Genomic DNA, 23,856 nt, shown 5'->3' on the forward strand with positions numbered 1-23,856 from the left:
ACCATAAACCCCTTAGTAAGATTCAGTCTATTTATTCGGAATTGCTACTTCAAAGCTAATTGCCGGTACATATAAGAAACAAGTACAAAGCAATCACTTGTTCTTGGTTAGCACTGAAATCTCTCTAAGTAACTGAGACAAAGACTGACAGCCTCTGTTCAACATCGTTCCAATGAAACTCTAAAAATCCTACTTGACCTGCAGTTCCTGAGTGTCCACCAGAGTCTGTCACCGTCTTCTCGTAGTTGAAGTCTTCATCAGCTGTATCGGCTGCTATGGGCCTACTCGGCCCCGCTGGAGTCTCGCTGTGGAATCTCAAAACTGCCAGCACTGGCTCTGAATCTGCACCTGTATCTCTGCTTCTAGCTATTCCGCTGCCTGGCCTTTTATTTTGTTTCTCATGTACTTGAGTGCACATGAGTTAATTTGTTTCACACGACCCTTTCGTTTCTAAGTGATCGGATTGCACAAGAATGCCTTCGGTCCCACAGGACACTTTCGTTTCTAGCTGCACACAACTTAATTTGGTTCCAGACGAATCTTTTCCGCACGTGACTGACACTCTCTCTTGCTGTATTATCGCCCTGGTGTTTGCGTCTTCCATTGCGCGAGTTTGATTCGTGCTGCTTCCTCTGGCAGGAAGTCAGACACTAAGTTATTTGATCAACAAGCCATATTTGGCAGCCTCCGCCGCTTATCTCGTCCCTACGTCCTGATGGACTATTTCTTAATGTCGGCTGGCTGTTTGCCTACGGAGCCTGGACTCTTATTATTGTCACAAAAGCAAGAATAAAAATTAAAACATTCTACGGTCACAACAGTCTTCCCCTACAGATTTTACTCTCTACAGCTCCCTCAATTTCCATTATACTAATTGGTTCGTTGGTTGGTTCTTGGGGTTGAAGGGACCAGACTACAAAGGCCATCGGTCCCCATGATAGTTGTTACTTGATGTGTTAACCTTGTTATGTGTCCTGATATCCTGTCCATTCTCGGCATCAATCTTTGCCGCGTCTTCCTTTGCTTCCTGATTCTGTAGCAGAGAACCCAGTACAATTTATACCCCCCCCCCCCCCCCCCCCGGGGGTCCACAACTCTTTCGTGGATACGTGCATGGCGAGCACGGGGCCCCGAGCCATTGCAGCCTTCTTTCTCTCCCGGGCTGCATTTCCTTTCCCTTCCCCTCCTTTCCCCTCCATACCCCTTTCCCCTCGCCCTCTCCTCTCCCTCTATTGGTGTCCTTGCTTATGTTGGCCCCCGCTATCCTCCTGGTTCTGTTGGTTTTACACTCTGGCTTTGTTGCGTAATCATCTCCTCCTTTTGGCATTCCTTGGTCCCCCTCTGGGGTTTGACCTCCATTCCAAAATTTCTCTTCCGTAGTGTGAGCCATTTGGGGAAGAGCACCTTACCTAGTGTCTCCGACGTGTGCCCTCCTAGTATATTCCACCTTTTCTTCTACGTCGTTGTCTGATGCTAGGGTGCATAGCCAGCACGGTAGCCAGCCCGTGTGGTGGGGTCGCTATGTACCCTTTTGGTTGAGCCCCCTGAACACACAGGGATCACACTTCTGATACCTGAGCTGTGACCTCCTCATGCATGCCTTGGAGTGGTTGCTCGTCATCCTGGAGCATCGGAACTCCTGGCAATGGCCGCCGTGCCAGACGGCCCTTGCTGTGGCTGGGTGGCGCCCGTGAGGAGAGCCCCTGATCGGAGTGGGTGGTATCAGGGCGGACGCTATGCAGATGAAACGCATAAGGGTCCAAACCTCTGGCCGCTCTTCTGCGGCCGTCTCTCTGCGTGGTACTGATTCCTCAAGTGCTGCTTCTCTTGCCCCTTCGGCCTTCCCTTCCGTGGCTACCCCCTGGGAGGAGGGTCAGGCCCGTCGTCTAGGGGCAAAACCTTTCCCCCGTTATCTAGTTTGCACCAGGACTGATGGAGATACTTTCACCAGTGTCAAACCTTTATTCTTTGTGGAACACATTGAAGACAAGTTCGGCGAAGTGGACTCCCTGAGCAAGATGCGGTCGGGTTCATTACTGATAAAAACTGCTTCGGCTGCCCAATCTGCGGCCCTTCGTGCCTGTACCCATCTTGGCACAATTCCCGTGTCCATTACCCCTCACCAGTCTCTAAATATGGTACAAGGTGTGATTTTTCACAGAGACCTCATCCTTCAAACTGATGAGGAACTTCGGGACAATCTCGGATGGCGGGGTGTTCACTTTGTTCGGCGTGTTCAGAAGGGTCCTAAAGATAATCGTATTGATACTGGTGCCTTTATCCTGGCCTTTGAAGGGGATACCCTTCCTGAGAAAGTTAAGATTATGGTCTATCGCTGTGATGTGAAGCCGTACATCCCACCTCCTATGCGGTGTTTTAAGTGCTTGCGTTTTGGCCACATGTCTTCTCGCTGTACCCAGGACCCTCTCTGTGGTGACTGTGGACGTCCACTCCATGAGGGGAGTCCCTGTGTTCCCCCTCCTGTATGTGTAAATTGTCATGGTAGTCATTCTCCACGTTCAGCAGATTGCCCAGTCTATAAGAAAGAAAAAAAGATACAGGAGTATAAGTCTCTTGATCGTTTAAGCTACACAGAGGCCCGTAAGAAATATGCACGATTGCACCCTGTGTCCATGACATCTAGTTACGCCTTGGTTACATCTTCATCCCTTCCTCCCCCTTCCTTACCCCCGTCCCGGACCCCTCTCCTTCCCCCCTCCCCTGCGGCTCCCACACCTTCTCCTCTGGGCGCCGCTCCCCCTCCCCAGCCGGAGAAGTGTCCCACTCCTTCGGCGTCTGCCGGTCAAGGGCGCCTCTCCCGGGATGCCCCTTCCCGGCACCTTCCAGGTCAAAGGTCTGCTGCAGCGCGGCGACCGCGAGAGCCGCGGTCTATCGGCCCCCAGGTCGCCCGGTCTCTTTCTGTTCCTGATCTTGCTGCAGCTGGCTCCATTATGCCACACAGCCCTCCTCGATCTCAGCCTGAAAAGAAGAAGAAACATAAGTCCCGGGACAAAGAGCCTCTGGTGTCACCGGAGGTCCCTTCCCCGGCTTCACAACCGGATTCTGACCTGTCGTTTATGGATGTCGCCCCCTCCTTGTCGGTGACGGGTGGGGACCCGGCGGTATGACTGGATTTAGCGTGTTCAGCCCTCATTTAAACCATCGTTCTGTGGTTCTCCAATGGAATTGTAATGGCTACTATCGTCACCTTCCGGAATTGAAATCCCTTCTTTCGTCCTACTCAGCAGCTTGTGTGGTTCTCCAGGAATCTCATTTTACTGATGCTCACTCACCGACCCTCCGTGGGTTCCGTGTTTTCTGTCGCAATCGGGTCGGACCCTTGCGGGCTTCTGGTGGCGTTTGTACGTTGGTCCGTACAGACATTGCTAGCACGTGGATTCCTCTCCAAACTACATTGGAAGCAGTTGCTGTTAGGGTCCACTTAGACTCTGCAGTCACAGTATGCAATCTTTATCTCCCTCCTGACAGGACTCTTACACCTGCTGCCTTAACCACCCTTCTTCAGCAACTTCCTCCTCCCTTCCTCCTCCTTGGGGATTTTAATGCTCATCATCCTTTGTGGGGCAGTGCCTTTCCATCTAGACGAGGTCTTCTTATCGACCAATTTATTGCAGACCACGACCTGTGCCTTCTTAATGATGGCTCCCCTACTCATTTCAGTGCTGGTCATGGTACCTTTTCTGCCATTGATCTTTCTCTTTCTTCTCCCTCTCTCCTCCCTTCATTACACTGGTCGCCACACGACGACCTTTGTGATAGTGACCATTTCCCGTTGATTATCACGCTCCCTTCCCGCTCCCCGATGGAGAGGTTACCTCTATGGTCTTTCCACCGCGCCGATTGGCCTCTATATACTGCACAGGTCGAGTTTTCTCCCTCTTTGTCGGGTTGTATTGATGACGTCGTACGTGACGTGTCTGACGCGATTGTTCGCGCTGCTAACCTTGCTGTCCCGCGCTCATCTGGACAATTTCGTCGTCGGCAAGTCCCGTGGTGGAGTACGGCCATTGCCATTGCCATCCGTGATCGCCGTCGAGCTTTGCAACAGTTTAAGAGGCACCCATCTGTAGCCAGCCTTTCTACCTTTAAGCGCCTTCGCGCTAAAGCCCGTTATTTAATCAAACAGAGCAAGCGGATATGTTGGGAACGATTCGTTTCTTCCCTTGGTTCCACTGTCCCTCTGTCACGGGTATGGGCTACACTTCGCTCTCTCCAAGGTTGCCATCGGCAGTCCACCCTCCCAGGCCTTCACCTCCCAGATGGCATTTGTACGGACCCATTAGTTCTCGCAGAACATCTTGCGACCCATTTTGCAGTGGCATCAGTGTCGGCCTCCTATCCAGCTGCTTTCCTTCATCAAAAACAGCAGGCTGAAGCTGTCACCTTATGTTTCACCACTTGTGAGTCAGAATCTTACAACGAACCTTTCACTGAATGGGAATTTCTTTCTGCTCTATCTTCTTCTCATGATACGGCCCCTGGCCCAGATTCCATTCATAACCAGCTGCTTCAACATCTCAGTGCTCCACAACGGCACCATCTTCTTCGGGTGTTTAACCGTATCTGGCTCCAGGGTGACTTCCCTTCTCAGTGGAGGGATAGCATTGTGGTTCCTGTCCTTAAGCCTGGTCAGAACCCCCTATCTGTTGACAGCTATCGGCCAATTAGTTTGACCAATGTTGGTTGTAAGTTACTTGAACGGCTGGTAGCCCGTCGGCTCACTTGGGTCCTCGAATCTCGGGATCTATTGTCCCCTTACCAGTGTGGCTTTCGAGAGGGACGATCTCCAATCGATCATTTGCTTCGCTTGGAATCCGCAGTTCGGCAGGCTTTTTCCCAGCGCCGCCATTTGGTTGCAGTGTTTTTTGACCTTCGCAAGGCCTATGACACGGCCTGGCGCCATCACATCTTACTAACCCTTCATCAGTGGGGTCTTCGGGGCCCACTCCCGATTTTTATCCGCCAGTTCCTGATCCATCGGTCATTCAGAGTTCGAGTTGGTACTGCTTTTAGTTCTCCACGGATCCAGGAGACGGGCATCCCACAGGGTTCTGTCTTGAGTGTCCTTCTTTTCCTCATTGCTATCGATGGACTTGTGGCCTCTGTCGGTCCCTTGGTCGCCCCTGCCCTGTATGTGGATGATTTCTGCATTTGGGTTAGTTCCTCCTCGATGCCATCTGCAGAACGGCAGCTCCAGGTGGCTATACGGCGTGCCTCTGCATGGACCCTCTCACACGGGTTTCAATTCTCTCCTTTAAAATCGCGGGTGGTCCACTTCTGTCGCCGTACTACGGTCCACCCTGATCCAGAGCTCTATCTCGCTGCACAAAGATTGCCTGTGGTTCCACAGTTTCGTTTCCTAGGTCTTCTTTTCGACAACAAGCTCACTTGGCTGCCCCATATCAGACTCCTGAAGGTAGGATGTTTCCGAAAACTCAATGTCCTTCGCTTCCTTGCCCACTCATCTTGGGGTGCGGACCGTTCCCTCCTCCTCCGTCTTTATCGTGCTCTAGTTCTGTCACGTTTGGACTATGGTTGTCAAGTTTATGGTTCAGCTGCTCCTTCCACGCTGCACGTGCTGGATCCAGTCCACCATCGTGGTATCCGTTTGGCCACCGGTGCATTCCCTACGAGCCCTGTTGATAGTCTCTTGGTTGAAGCTGGGATCCCCCCCCTTTCTGTTCGGCGGTCCCAGCTTCTGGTGTCTTATGCCCTTACTATCCGTTCTTCTCCCGCTCATCCTTCCTATTCTATCCTATTCCCAGACCATGGACGTCGCCCACCTGACTCCCGCCCTCGGGCGGGTTTACCGGTTGGGCTGCGCCTTGCGTCTCTTACCCGTGATTTTCGGCTTCCTTCTTTGTCCTGTCTTCCTCGCTCCCTCCCCTCCACCCCTCCTTGGTTAGTTCCTCGGCCTCGAATTCGGATGGATCTCCGCCGCGGTCCGAAAGATTCCATCCCCCCGGTGGTGTTCCGTTCCTTTTTCCGCCAAATTTTATGGGAGTTTCGGGATGCTGTTGTTTTTTACACTGATGGCTCTAAATCTGCTGATCATGTTGGGTATGCCTTCACGTCCTTTGTTGGAACGGAAAATCATCTACTGCCACCCTCATGTGGGGTGTTTACTGCGGAATTGATGGCAATTTCCCGGGCCCTTACCTTTATTAAACAATCCCAACACAACCGCGTTTTGTTATGTACGGACTCGTTGAGTGGCCTTGTTGCTATTGACCGGTGTTTTTCGCGCCATCCCTTGGTCTCTGCCATCCATGACCATCTCGCTGATCTTCACCGTGCTGCTTGTTCCATTGATTTCCTATGGGTCCCGGGCCATGTGGGTATCCCGGGTAATGAGCTCGCTGATCGTTTGGCTGGGGGAGCAGTTACTTACCCCCGTTTTCTGTAACCCCTCCTGCAGCGGATTTACGGCTTCACATCAAATCCCACTTTGCACAGTCATGGGCCAATTCTTGGGAGGCTACTCCACTGTCTAATAAACTTCGTGCCATTAAGGTGAATCCAGGCCCATGGCGTTCTTCCTTTAGCCTCTCCCGCAAGGACTCGACCACACTGTGTCGTCTCCGCATTGGCCATACCAGGCTGACCCATGGTTTCCTTTTGCGTGATGAGCCACCCCCGCTATGTGGTTGTGGAGCCTTCCAGTCAGTGGCCCACATTTTGGTTGAATGCCCCCTTCTTTTGGCTCTGCGTGCTAAGTACAGACTCCCCCACACTTTACCTTTGATGTTGGCTGACGATTCCCGGATGGTCTCTCTGGTTCTAGGTTTCCTCCGGGAGAGTGGTTTTTATTCTCAGTTTTAAAGTTTTTAATCTCCCTCTGGTGTTGGGGCGGGGCGGTGAGTGTTTGGGTGTCTCCCACTGTAGGCAGTGTTCAGAGATTCCCGATTCACCTCCCTGACCGGAATCCTCTTTTCTTTCCCTTTTACTCTGTTTTTACCCCTTCTTTTTAAGGCTTGGTTAGTTTTTCTATTCCCATCCGTACTTTCTGCATTATAGCAGTTGTACCTTTTAAGACACAGGTGGTCTTGCCTATGCTGCTTCAGCATAGTGTTGGGTCCGTTCTCTTGCCAACTTCCTTCATTTGTTTTTACTAATGACAACGTGACTGCCCTTTTACGTTTCCCCTTTTTCTGTTTTATTTTTCTGACTATACTGAGATGGCCCGTTAGCAGAATGGAGTCTATTTGAAACAAGGGACTGATGACCTTGCTGTTTGGTCCCTTTAACCTCAAACAACCAACCAACCAACCAATTTATACCCACGTTAGTACGCGTTTTAGCTACTTCTGTAAAGTGCACGCAGACTCCTACGCTTTTATGTAATTAAGTGCATTTGTTATTGTGGTGAACGTAGTGACAATTAAAAACGAAAGGGAAAATGAAATTTGTGTTCATTAATGGTAGACAGTGGAAATACAGTGAATATGGAAATCATTATAAAAATAAATGATTCACTTCAGAAGCAAAACAAGGTCACGTAGAAACAGGAGAGGCGACTTGCGTCCAACCTCAGACATCCCTCGTGATCTAGAGGCTAGCGACGTTCGCTCATTTTGCCGGTTGGAGGTACGTGCTCTGATTCCCGACGACCACATCCAATGTCCATTATGCTGGTCGGGTCTCGACTGAAAGTGACCCAGCCTCGTGAGGTCAGGTGAGATACTATTTTAATAAATAAGCAGCAAAATCGATGCACGAGCTGAACAAGCGAGGCTAAACTGTAGTGTTTACAGCTGCATTGGGTTTCCATATTTAATGAACGAGCCAAGCCTGTCGCGGGAGGACTAGCGAGAACTAGAAGAGGAGGAAACTGTGGTATACGTTGAGTTGTAAAAAATCACAGGAGAGTGACGTCCACATACACAGACCATGGTAGTAACGCGTAAATAGTAGGACAAAGTTCGTACCAGAGCATTTTGTTACTGTTGGTTTCCTACATCAGTGGCAGGTATGCACTCAGGGGCAAACCTATTGTTCTCCTTTGACTGACAGGTCCTTAACCAATTGTTCTGCTAAAAGCATCCTTCTCCTTAAACTATTGTTTCCCCGTCCCCTCCCCCCACCCCACAGGAAACCACCAACCACCCCCTCCCCCTCGCTGCTGCAGGTACACATTCAGATCTGAGTTACTGGAATAGCCCCTCTCACACTTATCAATTTGATTGACTGCTCAATTAAATTGATCAATTATTTAACTTCTCCCCCTCTGGTAAACTCTCCTCTGCTCTCACCCTCCCTCTGGGAAATTGGTGGTAAAAAGACTCAGTTGTTTGGTCATTTGGAGGGAATTTGATTGCAGTGTGTGGAATATTAAACAATTTTGACAATGTATAGAATACTGTATATTTATGGCAGTATATGAAATATGGTTTATTTATTTAGTTAAATTATTTATCTGGAAATCGAATGAAGAGTATGGAATATTGTTTAAACAATTTAGGCAATGTGTAGAATATTGCTTACTTAATTTATAGGATTCAAGGGAGTGTATGGAATATAGTTTGTTTAAAAAAATTTTCCAGAGAATCGATCCCCCCCCTCGCCACACCACACCAACCTTCCTCCCTCACCCCCTGAGCACTCACCCTCCAGTTCTCTGCCTGGAAATGACGACTCTGAGGTGGAGAGGAAGGGTCTCTTGCTCATCATTCTCTGCTGTTTGGAAAGATGCAGGTCTTGTAAGAAGTAATTAAATCGATCGCATTTCTTTTCATTCCAACAGCGCAAGGAATACTGTCCCGAAACACACACCACACATAATGACACAGTAAAAACCCTTTCGACCATGTTGCGCGCACCGACTGCCAACCCCTCTCCACTGGACCGTACATAATGCCACCGCACACGCTCCCAGGAGTCGGGTTACACCAGCATCCCTGCAAAGCTATGATGCAGCTGTCAGCTGCCGAACCGTGCTCAGGTGTCAGTTCGGGTCACGTGAACACGGGGCAGTGGCATCCTTCCATACTTGACACCTGAGAAATATCTTTCAAAACACGTGTCAACCTACACACCGTTGCTGGTGCGATGACGCATAGCCTTTGTCCCTGAAGTCCAGCGAGATGTTCGCATAGTGGATCACAACCCTCAGCAAGATGTTTGCATAGCGGCTCACCTTCGCAGGCACAGCTAAAAAGTTCTCAATGTTATACTGACGTCACATGTCTATGTAAATAAGAGCCAAGTCTACTATAGTGCCACAGAAATAGTTGCTTTTGTAGGAGCTTTCGTGATTTCACAGCTCGTCTGCATGGGAATTCTTGCCCTTACAGAATTTGTTTACGAAAATACTCCTGAATAACACAGAATGCATTCTTTCTGATGATCCTAATGGGACAGCACATCTGTCACTGAGTTTACCCTCCAAACTGCTGCTGCTGCTATTGTGGGAGCACCGTCCGCCATTGTTTTCTGCAGACAAGACTTTCAGTGGCAAAACTATTTAGATCCTGCAAAAGTGGTCTACACATCATCAAATACATCCCATGCACTCACTGTGCAGCAGTGCAGCGGCGACGGAGGAAACTGCCGCCAGAAGTGCGACTCGTGACCGCAGCTGCAGAAGTGTGCGTCGACCAGAGAGAGGCCAGCCGGCCATGGACGACACCCTCACCCCAGGAGCACTTGAGTGGTAGGAATTCGAATGCTATCAATATGCAAACACTCATACTGAATCTCCTCAAATTTCCACAGAGTATACACACGACACACGACTCAGCGCAAACTGGGTATTAGTTCACTACTTCCCCGTTCACGGGGAGCCACGAGCCAAATATTCATAAGTACAAAGCTTTCTCGGACTCTCTGAAATGGTGCACAAGGGATGGGCAAGACCCAGCTCGGAACAAAGGTGTTACTGTTTCTGGCCCCAACCTGCTTCCTTGCCGCTGTGCTTTCTATGGCCATCTCTCAAGAATATTGGGGCCAGGCAAATATTTATCAGTGTAACTACAATTAAGTGTTAGAATTGCTACTGCATTCTGACACCGAGCTATGTATTGGAAATGTCTCCTCTTGACAGCCATCGTTCTGGAACGAATGTCAATATCTATAGTGCACATAATTTTCCACGTAAAAAAAATCTTTCATTCCCCTTAAGGCTGAATCTATGCCTCCCTCACGAAAGGACACACAGTAGGACGAGGCGCTAGTACATATACCGCGAAGACTGTTGCACAAAGGCTGGCTCCGTTCCCTTTTGCACAAAGGTGTCACTCTTACGGGCCCTGACCTGTTTGCTTGCTTGCTTGTTTTCTACACCTATCTCCAGACTGGAATTGCAAGAACACATGTATTTTCACGTGGTTTGCCAGAATATTCTATAGTTACGCGATACTTCTCGATATCAAGCACATAGTAGTATGCTACTGATCGCTCGTGCAACATAATTCCGAAGACATAGACTGGAACGTATTTCTCTAGAAACCCGAAACTTTAGCGAGGTAGAGCATGCTGTAAACTACTGAGTAATTGGAAACTTTTCCCATCTGTGAAGATCTTTATGTGAAAACTCGAAAAAAATTAGAGGAAACTAATATTTCCACCCGCGAATACTGATGTCGGTGATGTAATAGATTCCAAATCATCCCTGTAATTTTCAAAGTCAACTAAGGTGTTCCTCACGTCTAGAGAACCAGCAATCGTGTATTCCACCCGTCTTTCACCTGCTACATGCACAAAGCACAATCAATGTTCTCTCAACTAAATAAAGGTGCGAAATGTGCAGAAGCAGTCAACCAGACAATTTACGTAGGCGGGAATAATGGTCCAGCGCAAATACACGTCCATATTGAATCCTGCATCTTTCCCAAAGCAGAGAGTGACGAGCGAGAGAAATCGAACCCCCGCAAACTGATTTTTATATAAATAAACCATATACGCTTGAAGTTCCCTTTGTGAGTTCATTCCTCTCCATTGTGGAGTCGTAATTTCGAGGTGGAGGGGACGGTGGAGTGAGGTGGCGAGGAGGGGGATCGATTCCCTGACAAAATTTTAAATAAATAAACTATATTCCATACACTGTCTTGAATCGCATAATTATGTTTAAATAAACAATATTCTACACTTTGCCTAAATTATTTAAACAATATCCCATACTCTGTATTCGATTTCTGGAAAGTTCTTTCACTAAATAAATAAACCATATTCCATACACTGCCATGAATAATTAAACAGTATTCTATACATTGTCTAAATTGTTTAAACAATATTCCATACACTGCAATCAAATTCTCTCCAAATGACCAAACACCTCTTTCCCACCAATTTCTGGGAGAGAGGGTGGGAGGGGAGAAGGGTATACCAGAGGTGGAAAGGTTAAGCAATTGATCAATTTGAGTAGTCAATCAAATTGATAAGAGTGAGAGGGGCTATTCCAGTTACTCAGACCTGAAAGTGTAGCTGCAGCAGCGAGGGGGAGGGAATGAGATTGAGATTTCCTGGAGAGTGGGGGGAGGGAGAGGGGGAGAACAAGAGTTTAAGGACCTGTAAATCAAAAGGAAGGATCCTTTTAGCAGAACAGTAGGTTAAGGAACTGTCAATTAAAGGAGAACAATAGGTTAATGACCTGTCAATCAAAGGAGATCGATAGGGTTGTGCCTGAGTGCATACCTGCTCCTGATGTAGGCGACCCGCACAAACAAAATGCGCTGGGTCGAACTTTGTCTTACTACTCATGAACACAGGGTATTAAACGGCAGCGAATTGGCGGAGTTGTTCGCATGTACTCCTGGGAAAATATGCCTGATGTGGTTACGACCGCTCGATGGGAACTTAACAGAATGCAGAAAGGTAGTGCTAAACTCACGGTACAATCCATTTCGGAATTCAGTATTCCGAAATCGACAGTGTCAAGACTGTACTGAGAATACCAATATTCAGGCATTACCTGTCACCACGGACAACGGAGTGGTCGTCGGCCTCCACTTAACGACGGAGAGCAGCAGCGTTTGTGTAGAGCTATCAGTGCTAACAGACAAGCAACACTGCGTGAAATAGCCGCAGAAATCAATTCGGCACGTGCAACAAACGTGTCCGTTAGGAGCGCGTGGCAAAATTTGGCGTTAATGGGTGTTAATAGGCAGTAGACGACCGACGCGAGTGTCTTCGGTAACAGGATCACGATGCCTGCAGCGACTGCCTTGGACTCGTCGCCGTATCGGGTGGACACTGGAAAATCGTGGGCTCGTAAGATGAGTCCCGATTGTAGTTGTTAAGAGCTGATGGTAGGGTTCATCTGTGGCGCAGACACAATGAAGCGACAGACCCAGCTTTGCAAGAAGGAACTATGGACGCTGGTGTTGGTTCCATAATGGTGTGGGCGGTGTTGACATGGAAAGGACGGAGACCTCGGGTGCATCTGAACTGATCTGTGACTGGAAGTGGTTATGTTCTGCCACTTAGAGACCATTTGCATCCATTTACGGACTTCAAGTGTCATGTCACTGGGGCACAACCGTTCGCGATTGGTTTTAGGAAGGTTCTGGACAGTTCAGGCGAATGATTTTACCACCCAGATCGCACGACACGAATCCCATTGAACATATACGGGACACAGTCGAGAGGTCAGTTCGTGCACAAAATCCTGCACAGGCAACACCTTAGCAATTACAGACGGCTACAGACGAGGCACGGCTCAGCATTCCTGCAGGGGATTTCCAACGTCTTGTGGAGTCCATGGCACGTTGAACTGCTGCAAAGGATGTAACAGCACTTGCTAGATGTTTCCAGAGAGGCATACGTAAGGTCAAAAAGCAAAGATGTTGTTAGATCAGAGAGATGTGACTGTCACTTTCTTTTAAGTCGGCAGAAAGAGTGGAGCCTGCGGTGCGTCTTGAGGAATGGAGTATGGGAACGTTTTTATCGCTCTTACTGTTGTAACAGTTATCTGAATATGATTTATTTTGAGGTAATATAAAGTGAAACACAGTGCCTGTCTATTTGTCTGACAAACAGTTCGTCTCACCGCATCGAAATACAAGTTTCTTTTATTAGGCGACAGGATCAACAATTAGCAACTTTTATGGCGGCTGTATTCGAGACGACCATCGCAGCAGAAAGACAGGTATAGTTTTCCACCGAGAAGAAAATACAGCTAAGAACATATCCTATTAAATTTGCTATAAAGTTTATTTCAGTTTAATTTCATGGTGTCCGATCGGCAGCCGGCTGTAAAAGCATTTCATTAACTTGCATTTATGACTCATCATTAAGTCATAAAACTTCCAATTACAAGGAGGTGTGACAGGATATCCCGTGACGTTTGTGTGTAAGAAGCTGTCAAGAGGCCACCGAGTGTGTTATGACATGAGGTTAAAGACGTACGTGGGATGCGGGGGGGGAGGGGGGGGGGGCAGAAGGGAAACGCGTCTTAGAGGCGGATACGAAGAAGAGCAACTTCTCGTGAGAAGAACAGTACAGTTAGTAAAGCCGTAGCGGGAAACGTGGCGCAAGCTAATTTGTCAGACTTTATGAATTGGTCGGTGTTTAAGTCTTCAGCGAGAGCCCCGAACTGCTCAAGAATCTGGCCACGAAAACAAAACTTCCCTCGTCTCCGCGCAAGAGGAGCAGCACGTGTATCAGCCGCTCGTCAGCCCTGTGGCGGACACAATGGCCATTGTCGCCGCACGCCGGCAAAACTTCCGGCGGGCCGTGGTGCGGCTTTTGAGGGCGGGCCCTCACGTCCCTTCCAACTTGCACCGGCGGAGCCCGCGTCAGCGCTCCCCTCCGAACGCCAGCCGTTGCAGCCACCAGAGCGTACAGACGCAAAGGCGGCGGGGAGGAGCCTTCTCAGCGACAATCCTATTTCTCAGCACGTAAACGTAATGGCTTCAGCTTCAAAATCGTGTTAGGCGGACTTTATGCGCTTCTTCCAACAATTCATCCTCTAACGGAAACAGTTTTTAAGATCGTCCAAATTCTTGTAACATGGAACCCCTGTAGCTTTGACCAAGTTTGTAAGCTCGTGTGGCCGCCAGATGTGTTGTTGGACTGGCGGCTATTGTGTTACATACCAGTAAATAACGGTATTTTATGAAGAGTAGGGACGTTGTGTCGACAGAATCACCCCAAAGAGATAACATAGCTACCGGTAGAACAGTATCTATGATTCCAGAATGAGATTTTCACTCTGCAGCGGAGTGTGCGCTGATAAGAAACTTCTTGGCAGGTTAAAACTGTGTGCCGGACCGAGACTCGAACTCGGGACCTTTGCCTTTCACGGGCAAGTGCTCTACCAACTGAGCTACCCAAGCACGACTCACGCCCCGTCCTCACAGCTTTTCTTCTGCCAGTACCTCGTCTCCTTCCTTCCAAACTTAACAGAAGCTCTCCTGCGAAGCACTTGCCCGCGAAAGGCAAAGGTCCCGAGTTCGAGTCTCGGCCCGGCAGACAGTTTTAATCTGCCAGGAAGTTTCAGTATCTATGATGTCTATCTGCAGCACTAGCAGCAATTTCCTCATCATTCTCCATATTAACGATAACTTTTAAAGCCGTATTGATTGTTAATCGACCGTGATTGTTCAGAAAATCCGGAAAAGTCTCTCAAACGTTAGTAAAGTATTTTCACAAATGATAACTCTTAACATCCTGCGTGGTGTCTGTTGTTCTATATCGTGTCTCCCTACCTCTTCCGCGCAACGACGCTCTGAGCGTGTTTTTTAGGGAATTGACTAGTTGGAACCTGGGACCTGTTGCTGGTAAGGAGACGCCAGGCCACACATGACATGTAGAGTTCAGAAGAGACTAGCGATGATATAACCAAATACTTAATGATTTCAGCGTCAGCTCCACTGCACTCCCTGTAAACGAATCTTAATACTAACTAAATTTAGTGGAAGGGGTTCAAGGCTTTCCTATTTTTAAGTTAGCTGATAAAATAACGTCAAAAAAGCAGTTAAGTTTACCATTGGAAATTTTATTCTACTCACAAAACATTCTTTATAAATTGCACTATTGATAATCCGACCTGATAGGGATCCCAAACGCTCGAGCAGTACTCAAGAATAGGTCGTATTAGTGTTTTATAAGCGGTCTCCTTTACAGATGAACCACATCTTCCCAAAATTCTACCAATGAACCGAAGAAGATTACCCGCCTTCCCTACAACTGCCATTACATGCTTGTCCCACTTCATATCGCTCTGCAATGTTACGCCCAAATATTTAATCGACGTGACTGTGTCAAGCGCTAAACTACTAATGCAGTATTCAAACATTACGGGATTCTTTTTGCTATGCATTTGCATTAATTTACATTTATCTGTATTTAGAGTTAGCTGCCATTCTTTACACCAATCACAAATCCTGTCCAAGTCATCTTGTATCCTCCTACAGCCACTCAACGACGACACCTTCCCGTATACCACAGCATCATCCGCAAACAGCCGCACATTGCTATCCACACTATCCAAAAGATCATTTATGTAGATAGAAAACAACAGCGGACCTACCACACTTCCCTGGAGCACTCCAGGTGATACCCTCACCTCCGATGAACACTCACCATCGAGGACAACGTACTGGCTTCTATTACTTAAGAAGTCTTCGAGCCACTTACATACTTGGGAACCAATCTCGTATGCACGTACCTTAGCTAGGAGTCTGCAGTGGGGCACCGAGTCAAACGTTTTCCGAAAGTCAAGGAATATGGCATCCGTCTGATACCCTTCATCCATGGTTCGCAAGATATCATGTGAAAAAAGGGCGAGTTTTCGGAGGAGCGATGCTTTCTAAAGCCGTGTCTTAATCACAGCTCTGTAGTATTTGATTTTTTTAAAAATGATCTGCAAGTAGCATGGAAAAAACATATTAAAGTACACGAAAAGAGCCCACAAGATGCTGCCTAAGAGCACCCTAATCTTAGAAACCCATAACCATACGTTTCTGTTAAGAAAATACTAGTTCTCCGGTTAAAAACATAAAACTTATACATTCAGAGTAATTTGCTACCGATGCACATGACACCATCAGACCTGTGGAGGTACGAAAAGATTCTCATGAAAATTCACTACTAGAAAGATAATTTCAGTGGCTCAAAATAACAATGCTGCAGAAAGTCACTTTTCAGAAATCGCGTCACGCTTGCAATTCTTGCAATACTGCAAACTTGCTGTCTCCATTCTCTGGAATAATGGAAAAGAACCCCACCGACACCTGAAGTTTTCTGGACCTCCTGGCACAACATACGTCGCCGCTGGCACGGAAACCTGTCTCCAAACTAGCAGAGCGCTCCACTACTTGGGGCTGAGACAGCCTTCCTTGCTCTGGGACAAGCGCAAGACCTGCCAGAGCCGTACGGAGGCGCGGCTGTGCAGTTCTCTACCAAATAGGCGCGCCCTCACCCACGGAACACTTCCTGTCGATCTGCACACTGTACGGCCCTCATCATGCAAGGTAGTTCTTTCTATCTCATTTTGTTCGTGATTGTTCGTTCTATGTGTTGGGGCGGACGTCCCATCACGCTTGTTGAACTTCATCGTCGTTCCGTTAACTCAGTTTTCTATTACAGTGGGCGGCTAACCCTCTGACCGAACACGCTGAGCTGCCGTGCTGGTGGTTCCAACCAGCGTCTCGTGCTGCAAAGTCATTGAAACCTCTAATATATGTTAAGAGTCCATGTTCAAAACTATGTTTCAGAAAATTTCTCCTATTTTTTCGTTGTCGTCGTCGTCGTTGTTGTTGTTGTTGTTGTGGTCTTCAGTCCTGAGACTGGTTTGATGCAGCTCTGCATGCTACTCTATCCTGTGCAAGCTTCTTCACCTTCCAGTACCTACTTCAACCTACATCCTTCTGAATCTGCTTAGTGTATTCATCTATTGGTCTCCCTCTACGATTTGTACCCTCCAATACTTAATTGGTGATCCCCTGATGCCTCCTAATATGTCCTACTGACCGGTCCCTTCTTCTTGTCAAGTTGTGCACCAAATTTCTCTTCTCCCCAATTCTATTCAATACATCCTCATTAGTTATCTGATCTACCCATCTAATCTTCAGCAATCTTCTCTAGCACCACATTTCGGAAGCTTCTATTCTCTTCTTGTCTAAACTATTTATCGTCCATGTGTCACTTCCATACGTGGCTACACTCCATACAAATACTTTCAGTAATGACTTCCTGACATTTAAATCTATACTAGATGTTAACAAACTTTTCTTCTTCAGAAACGCTTTCCTTCCCATTGCCAGTCTACATTTTATATCCTCTCTACTCCGACTATCATCAGTTATTTTGCTCCCCAAATAGCAAAACTCCTTCACTAATTTAAGCGTCTTATTTCCTAATCTAATTCCTGCAGCATCACCCGACTTAATTCGACTACATTCCAATATCCTCGTTTTGCTTTTGTTGATCATCTTATATCCTCCTTTCAAGACACTGTCCATTCCGTTCAACTGCTCTTCCAAGTCCTTTGCTGTCTCTGACAGAATTACAATTTCATCGGCGAACCTCAAAGTTTTTATTTCTTCTCCCTGGATTTTAATACCCACTCCAAATTTTTCTTTTGTTTCCTTTACTGCTTGGGCAATATAAAGATTGAATAACATCGGGGAGAGGCTACAACCCTGTCTCACTCCCTTCCCAACCACTGCTTCCCTTTCATGTCCCTCGACCCTTATAACTGCCATCTGCTTTCTGCACAAATTGTTAATAGTCTTTCACTCCATTTTTTTTACCCCTGCCACCTTTAGAACTCGAAAGAGAGTATTCCAGTCAACATTGTCAAAAGCTTTCTCTAGGTCTACAAATGCTAGAAACGTAGGTTTGCCTTTCCTTAATCTTTCTTCTAAGATTATTCGTAGGGTCATAATTGCCTCACGTGTTCCAACATTTCTACAGAATCCAAACTGATCTTCCTCGAGGTCGGCTTCTACCAGTTTTTCCATTCGTCTATAAAGAATTCGCGTTAGTAATTTGCAGCCGTGACTTATTAAACTGATAGTACGGTAATTTTCACATCTGTCAACAACTGCTTTCTTTGGGACTGGAATTATTACATTCTTCTTGAAGTCTGAGGTTATTTCGCCTGTCTCATACATCTTGCTCACCAGATGGTACAGTTTTGTGAGGACTGGCTCTCCCAAGGCTGTCAGTAGTTCTAATGGAATGTTGTCTACTCCCGGGGTCTTGTTTCGACTCAGGTCTTCCAGTGCTTTGTCTAACTCTTCAGGCAGTATCATATCTCCCATTTCATCTTCATCCTTTTCCATTTCCATAATAATGTCCTCAAGAACATCGCCCCTGTATAGATCCTCTATATACTCCTTCCACCTTTCTGCTTTCCCTTCTTTGCTTAGAACTGGGTTTCCATCTGAGCTCTTGATATTCATGCAAGTGGTTCTCTTTTCTCCAAAGGTCTCTTTAATTTTCCTGTAGGCATATCTATCTTACCCTCGTGAGACAAGCCTCTACATCCTTACATTTGTCCTCTAGCCATCCTTGCTCAGCCATTTTGCACTTCCTGTCGATCTCATTTTTGAGACGTTTGTATTCCTTTTTGCCTGCTTCACTTACTGCATTTTTGTATTTTCTCCTTCCATCAATTGTATTCAATATTTCTTCTGTTACCCAAGGATTTGTACTAGCCCTGGTTTTCTACCTACTTGATCCTCTGCTGCCTTCACTATTTCATTCCTCAGAGCTACCCATTCTTCTTCTACTGTATATCTTTCCCCCATTCCTGTCAATTGTTCCCTTATGTTCTCCCTGAAACTCTGTACAACCTCCTTATTCTTTGTAAAACAGAGAAAACCGTAACAGCACATTAAGAAGTAATTTTCGCATTAAACTGAAGAAAGATATCGATTGAACGCTATACACTTCAAGAAAAGTGAGCCGGCACCACTGAGACCAGGCCTGGCCAGCGCTCCTAGCGCCGCGATGAGTGGTGCTGGCGTCGCGGGGTGGAAGGGAGCGGGGGAGGGAAGAGCGAGGCCGCAGCCGGCCTGTCGCAGTTTGCCGTCAGTACCAACTGTGTTACATCGGGTTTATGTTCTGAATTAGGAACACCACTGTGTCTACGCACTTGTGGAAAAAAAAAAAAGAAAATGTGCACAAGTGATATAATTTCAGTGCTCAAGGGAAATTGCTTTTTGAACACCATGCAAAGTGCTTCAGACATCAGCGCAATATTATGAGCTGGGAAACCATTCACTGGCATATCGTTACACCAGGCATGAAGACTTTGTGATTAGGAAAAAAACTAAGTTTAGGTATAACAGAGCAGCGACAAAATCTTTTATGGGTGACATCACCAATTATTTGATTTTATCTACTCTTTTGATGCAATGATTTGCTAACAGATATGGCGCACAAGATTGACGCTGTAAAACAAAAAAATCAGCTTCAAGTTCGTGACATGGAACATTTCTCATAACTGAAGGCAGTCATTCCTCGACCACACAGGACTACCCCATTTTCAGTAACTGAAAAATTTCGACACGAGTTCTCAGAGAGATTTCAAGACACTGCAGTATGTTTTGTTTTTCGGTAATCAAATTTATGTTATTCACAAATTGCTTCACCTTCTAAACGTTCACGCTGATTAAGCCCATGAAAACATTGTCTTTTCCGAATATGCTTCTGACCAAATCACTGTAACGTGCTACTTTTTAAAATTTGTAACTGAAAAGTCAAATACTAATTTTCATAGACGACGCTTTAAAAATACTTCAGTAGTTCCTGAACAATAATTTATTTTCAAAATAACTTTCACCCACTATTTCAGCCCCATAGCAGCTAAATTTCCAAAAATGCTGAAACATGTATTTTTTTATTTCTGACCGAGAAACTAAATGCCAGTTTTTGTGGAACAGGCTCAAAATGTGCCTTGAGAGTGACATATTTTCAAGAAACATTTATCCCTATTTCACTCCCTTAGGGGTGAATTTCTAAAAGTCTCTTCTTCTGATATCCTCCAAATTTCAAGTTTCTGTCCATAATGATTTGGGCTGGGCGATGATGAGACAGTGAGTGAGTCGGGGTATTGCCTTCTGCACAAGATGTTTAACAATTCATGTTAGACATTTCTGGTGGTTGTTAAGGGGACCTAGTAGATCAAGTTTTACATGGGAACCCGTGTCCAGAAACGTCATCCAACGACCGGGAACGTCATCCATGGACGCAACGAAGCTCAAAGTTATAGGCGTCTGAGCCTGTAAATGCGTGTCTACACGAGGTGATTTGGTGACGACGTTACAAACGTTTTAGAATGATTGAAATGTGTGAGTTTGAAGTAAGGTTCCTGTGCCGGAAACGAACAAATCCAAAGTTATAAACGAAAACGGTTGTCACACCTCTGACGGTGGTGTACGTGTACTGGTACTGTTATTGCTAAACCTATAGGTTAGGCAACTTTCAGAGATGGTTGTATGGGCCGAAACAAGGAAATATGTGCGTACTTGAGAGATACGCGCACTTGTTCAGTTAAAGGCATGTGTTTCACAGTAGTGAAGAAGAACAAGTTCTGATTGCTCTTTTCGTACACATTTTAGAGCCCATGTTTACTCCACATTTTTGCCTTGTTTCGGTCCATACTATTATCTGTGAAAGTTGCCAAACCTATAGTCTTAGCAATAACGGCGCGAGTACATGTATTCCACTGTTAGAGATACAAGAACGGTTTTCGTTTATAGCTTTCGATTTGTTCGTTTCCGGTACAGGAACTTTACTTCTTATTGATACATTTGCCTTTCTGCATCATCCTAGAAACTTTGTAACGTCGTCGCGGAATCACCCTGTATATACACACATTTACAGGCGCCGGCGTCTATAATTCTGACGTTCTGTACCGTCGTTGGATGTGTTCCCGGACATGGGCTCCTATGTAAAACTTAATCTACTACACTGAAGCGCCAAAGAAACAGGTATGGGCATCCGTATTCAAATACAGAAATATGTAAACAGACGGAATACGGCGCTGCGGTCGGAAACGCCTGTATAAGACATAAAGTGTCTGGCGCGGTTGTTGGATCCGTTACTGCTGCTACAATGGCATATTATCAAGATTTAAATGTGTCTGAACGTGCTGTTATAGTCTGCGCACTAGCAATGGGACACAGAAACTCGGAGATAGCTATGAAGTGGGGATTTTCCCGTACGACCATTCCACGAGTGTACCGTGAATATCGGGAATCTGGTAAATCATCAAATCTCCAACATCGCTGCGGCCGGAAAAAGATCTTGCAAGAACGAGAGCAACGACGACTGAAGAGAATCGTTCAACGTGACATAAGTGCAACCCCTGCGCAAACTATCGCACATTTCAATGCTCGGTCGTCAACAAGTGTCAGCGAGCGAAACATTCAACGAAACATCGATGTGGGCTTTCGGAGCCGAAGGCCCACTCGTGTACCCTTGATGACTGCACGACACAAAGCTTTACGCCTCGCCTGGGCCCGTGGACTCCGACATTGCACTGTTGTTGACTGCAAACATGTTGCCTGGTCGCCGGCCGTGATGGCCGATCGGTTCAAGGCGCTTCAGTGCCGAACCGCGTGACTGCTACGGTCGCAGGTTCGAATCCTACCTCGGGCATGGATGGGTGTGTTAAAACCTTAGGTTAGTTAGGTTTAACTAGTTCTAGGGGACTGATGACCTCAGATGTTAAGTCCCATAGTGCTCAGAGCCATTTGAACCATTTGTTGCCTCGTCGGACGAGTCTCGTTTGAAATTGTATCGATCGGATGGACGTGTACAGGTATGGAGACAACCTTACGTCAGCATGGGACTGTTCACGCTGGTGGAGGCTCTGTAACGGTGTGGGGAATGTGCAGTTGGAGTGATACGGGACACCTGATACTCTAGATAAGACACTGACAGGTGACACGTACGTAAGCGTGCGTAAGCATCCTGTCTGATCATCTGCGTCCATTCATGTCCATTGTGCATTCGACGAACTAGGGCAATTCTAGCAGGACAATGCGACACCCCATACGTCCACAATTGCTACAGAACGGCTACAAGAACACTCTTCTGAGTTGAAACACTTCCTGTGACCACCAAACTCCCCAGACAGGAACATTATTGAGCATATTTGGGATGCCTTGCAACATGCTATTCAGAAGAGATCTCCACTCACTCGTACTCTTACCGGATCCACGGACAGCCCTGCAGGATTCATGGTGTCAATTCGCTCCAGCACTGTCGTGTTGCGCCCCCCTGCGGGTTCGGGGTAATAATAGGCCCGCGGTATTCCTGCCTGTCGTAAGAGGCGACTAAAAGGAGTCTCAAACCTTTCGGCCTTAATGTGATGGTCCCCTAAGGGGTTTGACCACTACCTTTCAAAATTTTCTGTAAGTGCGTACCATTTGGGGAAGGTTGCCTTACGTGGTGTATTATATATCCATCTTGCCCTAACATCAGGCAGCTTCGTTATTGTCATAGAGTTGGACTTACACCGAGTTTCCGGCCACATCGGCTGCAGTGTGTTCCAGGTAGCATACATTCCCTCCATTGTGCACTTCCCTCCATTGTGCACTTCCATCTTTGCCCTCGTGATGTACATGGATATGATGACATCCAGCACGGTAGCCAGTCCGTTGTGGTGAGGTCGTCATGTACCCTCTTGGTGGTAGCCCCCTGACTACACAGGGATCACACTGCTGATGCCTGAGCTGCTACCTCCCCAGATATGCCGAGGAGTAGATGCCTATCCCTCTGGGGCATCGGGACTCCCGGCAAAGGGCATCCTGCCAGGTGGTCTTTGCTGTGGCTGGGTGGCGCCCGTGGGGAGAGCCCCTGGTCGGAGTGGGTGGCATCAGGGCAGATGACCCGCAATGAAGCGTGGTACATCATCTCTCGCTGGTGGGCCTCCACCAGCAGTCTCTAAGCGATCGAGGTCTAACCTCAACGGCAAGGAATACGATCCAAGATCATTTCCCTCTCTGGCCACTCCATGGGAGGAACGTGTGGCTAAAGAAGGCAGTGGAGATTATTCACCCCGTTACCTCATGTGTACACGAGTTGATGGTGAACCGTTTATGTCGACCAAGTCTCAGTTTTTTGTGGAGCATTTAGAGGACAAGTTTGGGGAGGTGGAGGGCTTTTCCAAAATGCGCTCCGGTTCAGTTCACATCAAAACAGCATCCTCTGCCCAGTCACGGAGGTTGCTCGCTTGTGACAAGTTGGGGGATGTTTCAGTTAGCATCACGCCCCATAAGAGTCTAAACATGGTCTAGGGTATTGTCTTCCACAGGGATATTCTTCTGCAGTCCGACAATGAACTACGCGCCAACGTAGAACCACGAGACGTTCACTTCGCGGCGCATCCATCGGGGTCCGAAGGATAATCAGGTAGCCACCAGTGCCTTCATCTTGGCCATCGAGGGTGATGGCTTACCCGAAAAGGTTAAGGTGATGGTTTACCGTTGTGATGTGAAGCCATATATCCCTCCTCCAATGCAGTGTTTTAAATGCTGGAAGTTCGGGCACATGTCATCCCACTGTACTTCCGGCATCACATTTCGAGATTGTGGACGTCCTTCGCATCCAAATACTCCATGTGTCCCGCCTCCTATCTGTGTTAACTGCGGAGAACACCATTCCCCCTGCTCACCGGACTGTAGGATATTCTAGAAAGAAAGGAAGATAATGGAATATAAGACCCTGGACCGCATGACCTACACCGAGGCAAGGCGGAAATATGAGCGGCTACATCCTGTGTCAATGACATCAGCCTATGCCGCTGCTGCAACACCGGTTCGATCCTCTACCGTGTCGTCACATACAGTTGGCTCTCCGCTATGTCAGAATTCACCGACCCCCTTGATTGTGGGGGGGCACTTCACTCCCTGTTGCTCCTGCTCCATCTCCTTCAGG

General features: G+C 47.2%; 1 non-coding gene across 1 annotated transcript; it reads right to left on the minus strand.

Moving 5' to 3' along the window:
• Window positions 1-14,220: 14,220 nt before the first annotated feature.
• Trnas-uga (transfer RNA serine (anticodon UGA)) lies at window positions 14,221-14,295 on the minus strand. Its single transcript has one exon. It is a non-coding gene; the product is annotated as a tRNA-Ser (tRNA).
• Window positions 14,296-23,856: the final 9,561 nt, after the last annotated feature.

Source organism: Schistocerca serialis, chromosome 4, assembly GCF_023864345.2.
Source record: "Schistocerca serialis cubense isolate TAMUIC-IGC-003099 chromosome 4, iqSchSeri2.2, whole genome shotgun sequence".
Classification (NCBI taxonomy): Eukaryota; Metazoa; Arthropoda; class Insecta; order Orthoptera; family Acrididae; genus Schistocerca; species Schistocerca serialis.